Source organism: Xenopus tropicalis, chromosome 4 (assembly GCF_000004195.4).
Source record: "Xenopus tropicalis strain Nigerian chromosome 4, UCB_Xtro_10.0, whole genome shotgun sequence".
NCBI lineage: Eukaryota > Metazoa > Chordata > Amphibia > Anura > Pipidae > Xenopus > Xenopus tropicalis.
Window position 1 is genome coordinate 2627984 of NC_030680.2, and position 12374 is coordinate 2640357.

Sequence of the window (12374 nt, forward strand, 5' to 3'; positions counted from 1 at the left end):
ACACAGGGGGTTTAGCTTGGGGGTCTCTGCACCCCTCATACACAGGGGGTTTAGCTTGGGGGTCTCTGCACCCCTCATACACAGGGGGTTAAGCTTGGGGGTCTCGGCACCCCATACACAGGGGGTTTAGCTTGGGGGTCTCGGCGCCCCTCATACACAGCGGGTTTAGCTTGGGGGTCTCTGCACCCCTCATACACAGGGGGTTTAGCTTGGGGGTCTCTGCACCCCTCATACACAGGGGGTTTAGCTTGGGGGTCTCGGCGCCCCTCATACACAGCGGGTTTAGCTTGGGGGTCTCTGCACCCCTCATACACAGGGGGTTTAGCTTGGGGGTCTCTGCACCCCTCTTACACAGGGGGTTTAGCTTGGGGGTCTCGGCGCCCCTCATACACAGGGGGTTTAGCTTGGGGTCTCGGCGCCCCATACACAGGGGGTTTAGCTTGGGGGTCTCGGCGCCCCTCATACACAGGGGGTTTAGCTTGGGGTCTCGGCGCCCCATACACAGGGGGTTTAGCTTGGGGGTCTCGGCGCCCCTCATACACAGGGGGTTTAGCTTGGGGGTCCTGGCGCCCCTCATACACAGGGGGTTTAGCTTGGGGGTCCTGGCACCCCTCATACACAGGGGGTTTAGCTTGGGGGTCTCGGCGCCTCATACACAGGGGGTTCAGCTTGGGGGTCTCGGTGCCCCTCATACACAGGGGGTTTAGCTTGGGGGTCTCGGCCCCCCTCATACACAGGGGGTTCAGCTTGGGGGTCTCGGCGCCCCATACACAGGGGGTTTAGCTTGGGGGTCTTGGCGCCCCTCATACACAGGGGGTTAACTTGGGGGTCCTGGCGCCCCTCATACACTGGGGGTTTAGCTTGGGGGTCTTGGCGCCCCTCATACACAGGGGGTTTAGCTTGGGGGTCTCGGCACCCCTCATACACAGGGGGTTTAGCTTGGGGGTCTCTGCGCCCCTCATACACAGGGGGTTTAGCTTGGGGGTCCTGGCGCCCCTCATACACAGGGGGTTTAGCTTGGGGGTCTTGGCGCCCCTCATACATAGGGGTTTTAGCTTGGGGGTCCTGGCGCCCCCATACACAGGGGGTTTAGCTTGGGGGTCTCGGCGCCCCTCATACACAGGGGGTTTAGCTTGGGGGTCTTGGCGCCCCTCATACACAGGGGGTTTAGCTTGGGGGTCTCGGCGCCCCTCATACACAGGGGGTTTAGCTTGGGGGTCTCGGCGCCCCTCATACACAGGGGGTTTAGCTTGGGGGTCTCTGCGCCCCTCATACACAGGGGGTTTAGCTTGGGGGTCCTGGCGCCCCCATACACAGGGGGTTTAGCTTGGGGGTCTTTGCGCCCCTCATACACAGGGGGTTAACTTGGGGGTCCTGGCGCCCCTCATACACAGGGGGTTTAGCTTGGGGGTCTCGGCGCCCCTCATACACAGGGGGTTTAGCTTGGGGGTCTTGGCGCCCCTCATACACAGGGGGTTTAGCTTGGGGGTCTCTGCGCCCCTCATACACAGGGGGTTTAGCTTGGGGGTCCTGGCGCCCCCATACACAGGGGGTTTAGCTTGGGGGTCTTGGCGCCCCTCAAACACAGGGGGTTTAGCTTGGGGGTCCTGGTGCCCCCATACACAGGGGGTTTAGCTTGGGGGTCTCGGTGCCCCTCATACACAGGGGGTTTAACTTGGGGGTCTCGGCGCCCCTCATACACAGGGGGTTTAGCTTGGGGGTCTCGGCGCCCCTCATACACAGGGGGTTTAGCTTCGGTCATTGGGGGTCCCGGCTCTGTAATATCCTCAGCTTCTGGGGGACCCATAGAACTTTCTGTAGCTACTGCAGAACCTCTTGCTAAAGGAAAGTAGTAACTATTACTCATACGGTACAGTTACTAAATCCCGTATGGAAAGGCCCGGTAGGAGCGGTGATTCTGCCCTATAAGATCTGTGTCTGCGGCAGCTCCAACTCCCGAGCCCCTGGGGGTGGGGGGGGGGGGGTAACTCGGTGCTGTTCTCACTCCAGGCCAGGGGCAAGTTCACACGTTGAGTCTGGATAATGTGAGAAGTTGCCCCGGGAGATGTGATAGAGGCCGGGGTGACCTTGTGTAGATTTCTGTTCTATTTTACTTTTCCTTTTCTGCCAACCCCCCCCCCCTTGGTCTGAAGCTTCAAAGGGGAACTTTCCCATCATTCCATGCTTTCCTTTTTAACCCTATCCCGTAGCTTTGGTTGCTCTGCCACAGCCAATGTTCGCATCACCAGGCAGCAGTGCTGTGAGTTTCTGGGAACCTTCTGGATAAGGGATCCCCCCCCCCATGTCTTGCCTTGCCTGACCCAGAGTGTCTGTGCCATAAAGCGAGACTGGGCTGAGTATTTCTTGCAGGGTGGGTCAGTGAAGGTGAGGTAGGTGGGATCGCTAGCCCCCCGGTGCTTGATGGGTTAAGTCTATCTGGCAGTGAGGCTCCGGCTCACGTGTGAAGCTGACAGTTTGGAATTAGTGGAATTACTGGCATTTTGCTGCTCTTATCTGCACACACCTGGTTTTTATTCAGCACTTACACCCGGGCCTATGGGGGGAGGTTTCTGACAATTCCCGCAGGTTCCCGTCTCCAAATCATCACATTTACCTACCGGGGTTTTAGCCATTTGCCCTATTTGCCCTATTTTCCCTATTTGCCCATTGGCCTTATTTTTACTGAATGAGGAAATAGGTGTATAAGTTTATTTTATTATCAGGTTCAACCCCCAACCCTACAGTTATGGGCACTTTAATAAACTCCCTGTTCTTTCCCCTTCCATCAGAGTGTTCTAGTCCCACTCACTTCTTGAGTCACAGACTCCCTGCCCCTCCCCCTGTAAGCTGCCATCAGAGTGTTCTAGTACCACCCACTGCTTGAGTTACAGACTCCCTGCCCCTCCCCCTGTAAGCTCCCATCAGAGTGTTCAAGTCCCACCCACTTATTGAGTCACAGACTCCCTGCTCCTCCCCCTGTAAGCTGCCATCAGAGTGTTCAAGTCCCACCCGCTTATTGAGTCACAGACTCCCTGACCCTCCCCCTGTAAGCTTCCATCAGAGTGTTCTAGTCCCACCCACTTATTGAGTCACAGACTCCCTGCCCCTCCCCCTGTAAGCTGCCATCAGAGTGTTCTAGTCCCACCCACTTCTTGAGTGAAACTCCCTGCCCCTCCCCCTGTAAGCTGCCATCAGAGTGTTCTAGTCCCACCCACTTCTTGAGTCACAGGCTCCCTGCCCCCCCGTAAACTGCCATCAGAGTGTTCTAGTCCCACCCACTTCTTGAGTGAGACTCCCTGCCCCTCCCTCTGTACACTGCAATCAGAATGTTCTAGTCCCACCCACTTCTTGAGTCACAGACTCCCTGCCCCACCCCCTGTAAGCTGCCATCAGAGTGTTCTAGTCCCACCCACTTCTTGAGTCACAGACTCCCTCCCTCACCCCCAGTAAGCTGCCATCAGAGTGTTCTAGTCCCACCCACTTCTTGAGTGAGACTCCCTGCCCCTCCCACTGTAAGCTGCCATCAGAGTGTTCTAGTCCCACCCACTTCTTGAGTCACAGACTCCCTGCCCCCCCGTAAACTGCCATCAGAGTGTTCTAGTCCCACCCACTTCTTGAGTGAGACTCCCTGCCCCTCCCTCTGTACACTGCAATCAGAATGTTCTAGTCCCACCCACTTCTTGAGTCACAGACTCCCTGCCCCTCCCCCTGTAAGCTGCCATCAGAGTGTTCTAGTACCACCCACTGCTTGAGTCACAGACTCCCTGCCCCTCCCCCTGTAAGCTCCCATCAGAGTGTTCAAGTCCCACCCACTTATTGAGTCACAGACTCCCTGCTCCTCCCCCTGTAAGCTGCCATCAGAGTGTTCAAGTCCCACCCGCTTATTGAGTCACAGACTCCCTGACCCTCCCCCTGTAAGCTTCCATCAGAGTGTTCTAGTCCCACCCACTTCTTGAGTCACAGGCTCCCTGCCCCCCCGTAAACTGCCATCAGAGTGTTCTAGTCCCACCCACTTCTTGAGTGAGACTCCCTGCCCCTCCCTCTGTACACTGCAATCAGAATGTTCTAGTCCCACCCACTTCTTGAGTCACAGACTCCCTGCCCCACCCCCTGTAAGCTGCCATCAGAGTGTTCTAGTCCCACCCACTTCTTGAGTCAAAGACTCCCTCCCTCACCCCCTGTAAGCTGCCATCAGAGTGTTCTAGTCCCACCCACTCATTGAGTCACAGACTCCCTGCCCCTCCTCCTGTAAGCTGCCATCAGAGTGTTCTAGTCCCACCCACTTCTTGAGTCACAGACTCCCTGCCCCTCCCCCTGTAAGCTTCCATCAGAGCGTTCTAGTCCCACCCACTGCTTGAGTCACAGACTCCCTGCCCCTCCCCTTGTAAATTAAACAGCCAAACTCTCTATTTAATCACCAGGAGGGGCCCTTAAATTTGGGGTGCATGAGGCGTTACTCAATAAGTTGAACGAAATGAAAACAAAAATCCGGATTATGAATAAATCAGCGCTTTCTACACATCCCGGACTTATTGAATCTGTGCGTAGGTTAAGGGTGAATTTCCCCTTTAATTCTGTGATATAAGTTATTTAGGATTGTAATGAAACAAACGTCGTTCCAATCAGCTCTAAAGCCAAAGAGAAGCCCCCGATGCCGAGTGTTTGCAGATGTGACATTTGTATAACTGATCCCCCCCCCCCCCCCCGCGGGTGGTACGGCCCAGATTGGCTTTATTATTATGGGAGCAATTAGGGAGTTGGTTGTTAGGGGATGTCAGGCTACCGTGCCCCCCCCCGGCCTGTTCCACATTGTGTCAAAAGTGCTTTTGTGTTGGGCCGGCCAGGTGGGGGAGCCTGGGGGGCCGGGGGGCTCCGAGGTGCAGCCGGGACTCGTGCGCAGGAAATCCACAATCTTTTCACTTTAAAATGAGTGACAGAGGTCACGATTGGTGGAATTAGGGGGGTGTTCCTGCCCCACAGTCTCGCAATTCTGCCCCCTCCCTGTACGGATTCTCTGCTCCCCAATTCCTTCACTTGCGCCCCAAATACTGTAACTGAGATACACTTTATCCCTCTTATTCTTGTGTTATAATGTTACCCCCCAACTGCCCCTTATTCTCTCTCTCCCCTTCTATTCCCCCCCCAACTGTTTGGCCTTACTCCCCCCCATCCTCCCTCTTCTCCCCCCTTCTATATTTCCCCTCTCCCCCCATTTGTCTCTCTACTCCCCGAACCCCCTTTCCCTTCCCCTCTCTCCTTCTGTCTCTCATCCCCTCTCCTTTCCTTTTCTATTCCCCCCCCCCAACTGTTTGGCCTTACTCCCCCCCCCATCCTCCCTCTTCTCCCCCTTCTATATTTCCCCTCTCCCCCCATTTGTCTCTCTACTCCTCGAACCCCCTTTCCCTTCCCCTCTCTCCTTCTGTCTCTCATCCCCTCTCCTTTCCTTTTCTATTCCCCCCCCCAACTGTTTGGCCTTACTCCCCCCATCCTCCCTCTTCTCCCCCCTTCTATATTTCCCCTCTCCCCCATTTGTCTCTCTACTCCCCGAACCCCCTTTCCCTTCCCCTCTCTCCTTCTGTCTCTCATCCCCTCTCCTTTCCTTTTCTATTACCCCCCCCCAACTGTTTGGCCTTACTCCCCCCCATCCTCCTTCTTCTCCCCCCTTCTATATTTCCCCTCTCCCCCCATTTGTCTCTCTACTCCCCGAACCCCCTTTCCCTTCCCCTCTCTCCTTCCGTCTCTCATCCCCTCTCCTTTCCTTTTCTATTCCCCCCCCAACTGTTTGGCCTTACCCCCCCCCATCCTCCCTCTTCTCCCCCCTTCTATATTTCCCCTCTCCCCCCATTTGTCTCTCTACTCCCCGAACCCCCTTTCCCTTCCCCTCTCTCCTTCCGTCTCTCATCCCCTCTCCTTTCCTTTTCTGTTCCCCCCCCCAATTGTTTGGCCTTATGCCCCCCCCCCAATTTCTCTCTTTACTCTCTGAATCTTTTAGTATTTGGGGTTCGGGTGAATCTGTAAATAGTGGATTTGGTGGGACCCAAACTCAATAAAGGGAATTTAACTCTTTACACATCACTGACCCAGTGGGACTGAGGGAAAGTTGTACAGAATGTTCCCCGTATTCCCTGCACTGCTGGTTCTCACTCCTGTAACAATGTAACAGAATTCTCTATATTATTTCATAATAAAATAATCAGCCGCCTGTTGAAGTCTCTGCCACGTTCCGGCTTCTTTGCCCCCCGCGCCCCTCGGGAAGCTTATTTTCTCTGTGACGCGCCAGGAAGGAGTTAATGAAAACCCCAAATTGCTCTGATTTAAAACAGTAGCCGGGCAGTTTTTTCGGCTTCACCAAACCCGTGTGTTTCCTTCTCCTCCTGTGAAAGAAGCTCAGTTTTCCTCCAACAACGCTCCATTGTTCCCCCAAACTAGAAACGTGCTTGTGTTTAGCGCAAACAATAAAAATAAACTACCTTATTGGTCTGTTCTGCCGGGGGAAATGGTGCCCATTTGGCTGCATGAAGTGCCCCATTGTGTGGCCACAATAACTGTTTATAGAGACTCAGCTCTCCCTTCCCTCTCCCCCCCTTTCCCTAAAGCTTCAGCCGGCCCAGAGTCTGTATCTGAAATACCTGCACCCCAATATTACTGGGCACCTGTCAATTTGTTACTCATTCTGTATGTGCCCCCCCTCTGTCTGGGCAGGGTCCCTCTGTGTCTCCCCATTCTGTATGTGCCCCCCCTCTGTCTGGGCAGGGTCCCTCTGTGTCTCCCCATTCTGTATGTGCCCCCCCTCTGTCTGGGCAGGGTCCCTCTGTGTCTCCCCATTCTGTATGTGCCCCCCCTCTGTCTGGGCAGGGTCCCTCTGTGGCTCCCCATTCTGTATGTGCCCCCCCTCTGTCTGGGCAGGGTCCCTCTGTGGCTCCCCATTCTGTATGTGCCCCCCCTCTGTCTGGGCAGGGTCCCTCTGTGTCTCCCCATTCTGTATGTGCCCCCCCCTCTGTCTGGGCAGGGTCCCTCTGTGTCTCCCCATTCTGTATGTGCCCCCCCCCCGTCTGGGCAGGGTCCCTCTGTGTCTCCCCATTCTGTATGTGCCCCTCACCTTACCCTCTGTCTGGGCAGGGTCCCTCTGTGTCTCCCCATTCAGTATGTGCCCCCCCCGTCTGGGCAGGGTCCCTCTGTGTCTCCCCATTCTGTATGTGCCCCCCCCTGTCTGGGCAGGGTCCCTCTGTGTCTCCCCATTCTGTATGTGCCCCCCCTCTGTCTGGGCAGGGTCCCTCTGTGTCTCCCCATTCTGTATGTGCCCCTCACCTTACCCTCTGTCTGGGCAGGGTCCCTCTGTGTCTCCCCATTCTGTATGTGCCCTCCCCGGGTCCCTCTGTGGCTCCCCATTCTGTATGTGCCCTCCCCGGGTCCCTCTGTGGCTCCCCATTCTGTATGTGCCCCCCCCCCGGGTCCCTCTGTGGCTTCCCATTCTGTATGTGCCCTCCCCGGGTCCCTCTGTGGCTCCCCATTCTGTATGTGCCCCCCCCCGGGTCCCTCTGTGGCTTCCCATTCTGTATGTGCCCCCCCCGGGTCCCTCTGTGGCTCCCCATTCTGTATGTGCCCCCCCCGGGTCCCTCTGTGGCTTCCCATTCTGTATGTGCCCTTCCCGGGTCCCTCTGTGGCTCCCCATTCTGTATGTGCCCCCCCCGGGTCCCTCTGTGGCTTCCCATTCTGTATGTGCCCTCCCCGGGTCCCTCTGTGGCTCCCCATTCTGTATGTGCCCTCCCCGGGTCCCTCTGTGGCTCCCCATTCTGTATGTGCCCTCCCCGGGTCCCTCTGTGGCTCCCCATTCTGTATGTGCCCTCCCCGGGTCCCTCTGTGGCTTCCCATTCTGTATGTGCCCTCCCCGGGTCCCTCTGTGGCTCCCCATTCTGTATGTGCCCCCCCCGGGTCCCTCTGTGGCTCCCCATTCTGTATGTGCCCCCCCCCCGGGTCCCTCTGTGGCTCCCCATTCTGTATGTGCCCCCCCCGGGTCCCTCTGTGGCTTCCCATTCTGTATGTGCCCCCCCCCGGGTCCCTCTGTGGCTTCCCATTCTGTATGTGCCCTCCCCGGGTCCCTCTGTGGCTCCCCATTCTGTATGTGCCCCCATGGGTCCCTCTGGGGTTACTGGGGACATTCTGGGGATATTTCACATTAGACGCCATTGCTCCTTTAATGGAACGTGGCCGCTCTATGGCAGAGGGTCTCAGGGTGGGATTCCTGCCTTTCGGCCGGGGGGGTTGGTGGGATTGAGGGGAGTATATAATCCTTTCCTAAATGTGGAAAATGATTTTAGAGAATGGTTGGGGGGGGGAGGAAGATTTCCTGACTATAAATAAAAACCCAATTGCAGGCGGCCAAGAATCACTTCTGCCATCCAAGTCATTTGCGGAGCCTTTGTGTTCCTGCCCCACTGACAGAGCCCCCGTTATTCCATTGTCCCCGGCTGCTCTGCATAGCAACGCGGCCTATTCTGGCCCCTGCAGCTGCTCAGCCAGTAGCACAGCCTTCCCCAGATCCCTGTCCTTGGCACCATTCTGCCTGCGCCACTCCAGCTGTCGCCGTTCAACTACATTTCCCAGCATCCCCTGCCAGTCTGCCACTCTGTCGCTATGCTGGGAGCTGTAACTGAACAACAGCTGGGAGTTATAGTTACACAGTGATTTCAGGGGTTCAAGATAATATCCTTAATGGCAAGGGAAAGTTCACTTTAGTCTAAACCAATATCGCAATTCAGTTTTTATCCTTTTTGTGGTTTTGTTGCTAGGGATAGTGACGCTAGCAACTGATGGGAAATAAGTAGGAAAGAGGTTTATATAGGAATAGAGGAAAATTATACCAGTCGGAATGTGTCCGATGTGTGTTTTCTGGGAGTGAGTGTGAGTGTGAGTGTGAGTCCGTGTTACACACATCCAACCTCTGGTTTCTCATCTCATTTCCCTCTTTATTTTCCAGGTCATTTTAATGAATTCAGAAGCAACCGACCAGTGACGAGCGGCCGCCTGCTTTCCTTCTCAACCTGTAAGTGTTGCACGAGATTGTTTCCTCACGTCTGTGGGCCGATTGGTTGCACTCACACAATTCTCCAACATTCGTGGGGTTATTTGTCATTATAATGTTTATTCTTCCCACCCCCAATCATGTCCTAAAGGGGTAGTTCACCTTTAAATTAACTTCTAGTACGATAAAGACATTGATACACTGAGACAATTTGCAATTGGTCTTCATTTTTTCAGCCAATTTAGCTTTTTGATCAGCAGCTCTCCATTTGGTATTTTAGCAGCTGGTTGCTAGGGCTTTATTTACCCTCGTAACCAGGCAGTGGTTTAAACGGGAGAGGGGAATATGGGGGTAAAGGAGCTGCAAAGAGAGATAAGGAATAAAAAGTAACAATCATAGGAAAACTGGAGCCTCACAGAGCAATAGGTTTGTAGTTGCCGGGGTCAGTGACCCCCATTGGAAACATGTGGAAGAGGCATTATAGGGGTGCACCAAATCAACTTTTTGGATTCTGCCGAACCCCCGAATCCTTCGTAAGGACTCGGCCGAATACCGAACCCGAATCCTTTTGGAAGGGTTAAACATCAAGTTCCGCGTTTATGTGACAAAAAATCACGTGATTTTTTGGAATCGGTTTGGCCACGGCCGATTCCGAATCTTGGCCGAATACCTGGATTGGGTGCATCCCTAATAAATAATAAAGACCAATTGCAGGGTTGCTCGGGCATTCTGTAACAAAGTAAAAGTCAGCTTAAAGGTCAACTACCCCCTTAAAGACGAAGAAAATTGTATAAATGTGTTTTTCCTTATTAATGTGGTTTCCTTCCCCTTTAAATCTGAAGCCTCCTGCTGCTCCTGCTTGCCCATTGCTGCACGTGGGTGGCACTTTGGGGCACCTTACAGGTTTTGGAAGGGTTAAATATCAAGTTCCGCGTTTATGTGACAAAAAGTCATGTGACTTTTTGGAATCGGTTCGTCCAGGACCCCGTGGATTTGGCCGAATCCGAATCTTGGCCGAATACCGAACCGAATCCTGGATTGGGTGCAACCCTTATAAATAATAAAGACCAATTGCAGAGTTGCTCGGGCATTCCGTAACAAAGTAAAAGTCAGCTTAAAGTAAAAATTGTATGAAATGTGGTTTCCTTCCCCTTTAAATGTGCCCGTTGCTGTATGTTGTGGTGCAGCTATTGGCAGTTGCCAGAGGACATCGCCAGCTTGGCATTGGCTCACTGGCTAAAGGTTTAAGTTCACCTTTAAATTACCTTTAATAGGATGTAGACATTGATATTCTGAGACAATTTGCAGTTGGTCTTCGTTTTTGATCATTTTTCATTCATTTCGCTTTTTGTTCGGCCGATTTCGATTTGGTATTTTAGCAGCTATCTGGTTGCTAGGGTCTTATTTACCCTAGCAACCAGGCAGGGGTTTAAACGAGAGATGGGAATATGAATGGTAGAGGGCGTGGGTGCATCCCTAATAAATAATAAAGACCAATTGCAAAGTCAAGTAAAAGGTCAACTACCCCCTTAAGGAAGAAGAAACTTGTAAAAATTGTATGAATGCCGTTTTTCCTTATAAATGGGGTTTCCTTCCCCTTTAAATTTGCCCATTGCTGCACGTGGGTGGCACTTTGGGGCAGCTCACAGGGTGGCAGAGGGGCACCTAGAGTTGAGGGGTAATGGATATACTCCCTTAACCCCTGTGTTATACTGGGGCTCACTGGGGCCCCCCAGCACCCCCCCAGCGCTCTTCGCCTTAGACTGCCCCGGGGGGGGGTCTCGGCGTATAAATCCCGTATAAAGTTCCAATTATAGCGCTGAGCGAAAGCAGATGTTACCTGAACTCACCCGTTGGCGCGCGCCAGCTGAACTCACGGATTCATTGCGGTGCCAGGGAGCCCTGATACCCGAGCCCGGGCCGGGAGAATGCGAGCGTTCTATTTAGAGCGCAGGCTTGCCATAGCGCGAGAGACTCACAATGAGGCGGCATTCGTGCGTTCCGGGGAGGGCGTCTCGTTCCTGGGAGTTGTGTCTGAAACACGAGGGCAAATATCAACATTCATAATGAAATCTGCCTATTTATACCCCTGCCCCCGGCCTGGCCCCGCTCCCTGGGGAACATAATACCCCCGCCGGCCCATATGGGCAACATAAGCACCACTCCCTGCGATAATAGCCCCACTGTGATACAATGTGCAACTGGAGTCAGGCTAGACCACTGAGCTTACACTCTAATCTTATACAAACCAATCATTTTAAGCAGTGGCCAGCTGTATATGGAGGCAGCCGCCTACGCAGAGCTGACAGTCTATGGCTACTGGCTGGGAGGAGTGTTGATAGGAGGCTTTTTGAGAAGACTCCGTTTGATTGGTTGTTAGGAAATTGCTGTGGTGTTTGATAGGCTGTATATTGTGCTGCAGCTATTGGCAGTAGCCCACAGTGGACATTGCCAGCTTGGCATTGGCTCACTGGATAAAGGGTTAAGTTCACCTTTAAATTAACTTTTTGTATGATGTAGACACTAATAGTCTAAGACAATTTGCAGTTGGTCTTCATTTTTGATGGTTTTTCGTTTATTTAGCTTTTTGTTCAGCAGATTTCGATTTGGTATTTTAGCAGCTATCTGGTTGCTAGGGGTCTGATCTACCATAGTAACCAGGCAGTGGTTTAAATAAAAGATGGGAATAGGAATAGGAGAGGGGCCTGTATAGAGAGGTAAGGAATAAAATATAACAATACAATTGTAGACTTATAATAGTTTTTGGCTGCCGGGGTCGGTGACCCCCGTTTGAAAGCCGGATAGAGGCAGGAAAATGATTCAATAACTATAACGAATAAATATTGAAGACCAATTGCAAAGTTGCTAGGAATAGGCCATTGGCCACGTAAGAGTACAGTACTGGCCAATGAACATATTCCATATGGGATTGTCATTGGCCAAGGCCAATTGGCTGTAATATCCTCAATGGAGGCTGGAAACAAAGGCACCAAAAGTCCCATTAAAGCGACAATGTTGCGTGGCCGCCCCGGCCCGTTCCTACTGGCGCCGTGACGCCGGCCTGCCTGGCCCGTCTGTCAAACCCCCGGCCCGTCTGTTGGCCCCTGACCCAAAAAGTTTGCCCACATGGCCATAGATTAGCCACGTAAGAGTACAGTACTGGCCAATGAACATATTCCATATGGGATTGTTCCTGAGTACGAGCACCTTCCGCCATCTTGCATTGACCCAGGGGGACATAGTTGGGCACGTTTGATGCCCATTGGGCCAAGGTTGGAATATCCTCGATGGAGGCTTGCAACAAAGGCACCAAAAGTCCCATTAAAGTGACAATGTTGCACGGCCGCCCCGG

General features: G+C 53.4%; 1 protein-coding gene across 2 annotated transcripts in view; it reads left to right on the top strand.

Moving 5' to 3' along the window:
* The window catches only part of sox6 (SRY-box 6), a 327769-nt gene that overhangs the window by 41429 nt on the left and 273966 nt on the right, over positions 1 to 12374 (top strand). For both annotated transcript variants that reach the window (XM_031899826.1, XM_031899825.1), the window contains exon 2: positions 8978 to 9043. The gene's annotated coding sequence lies outside the window, so the exon portion shown is untranslated. The remainder of the gene's footprint in view (positions 1 to 8977; positions 9044 to 12374) is intronic.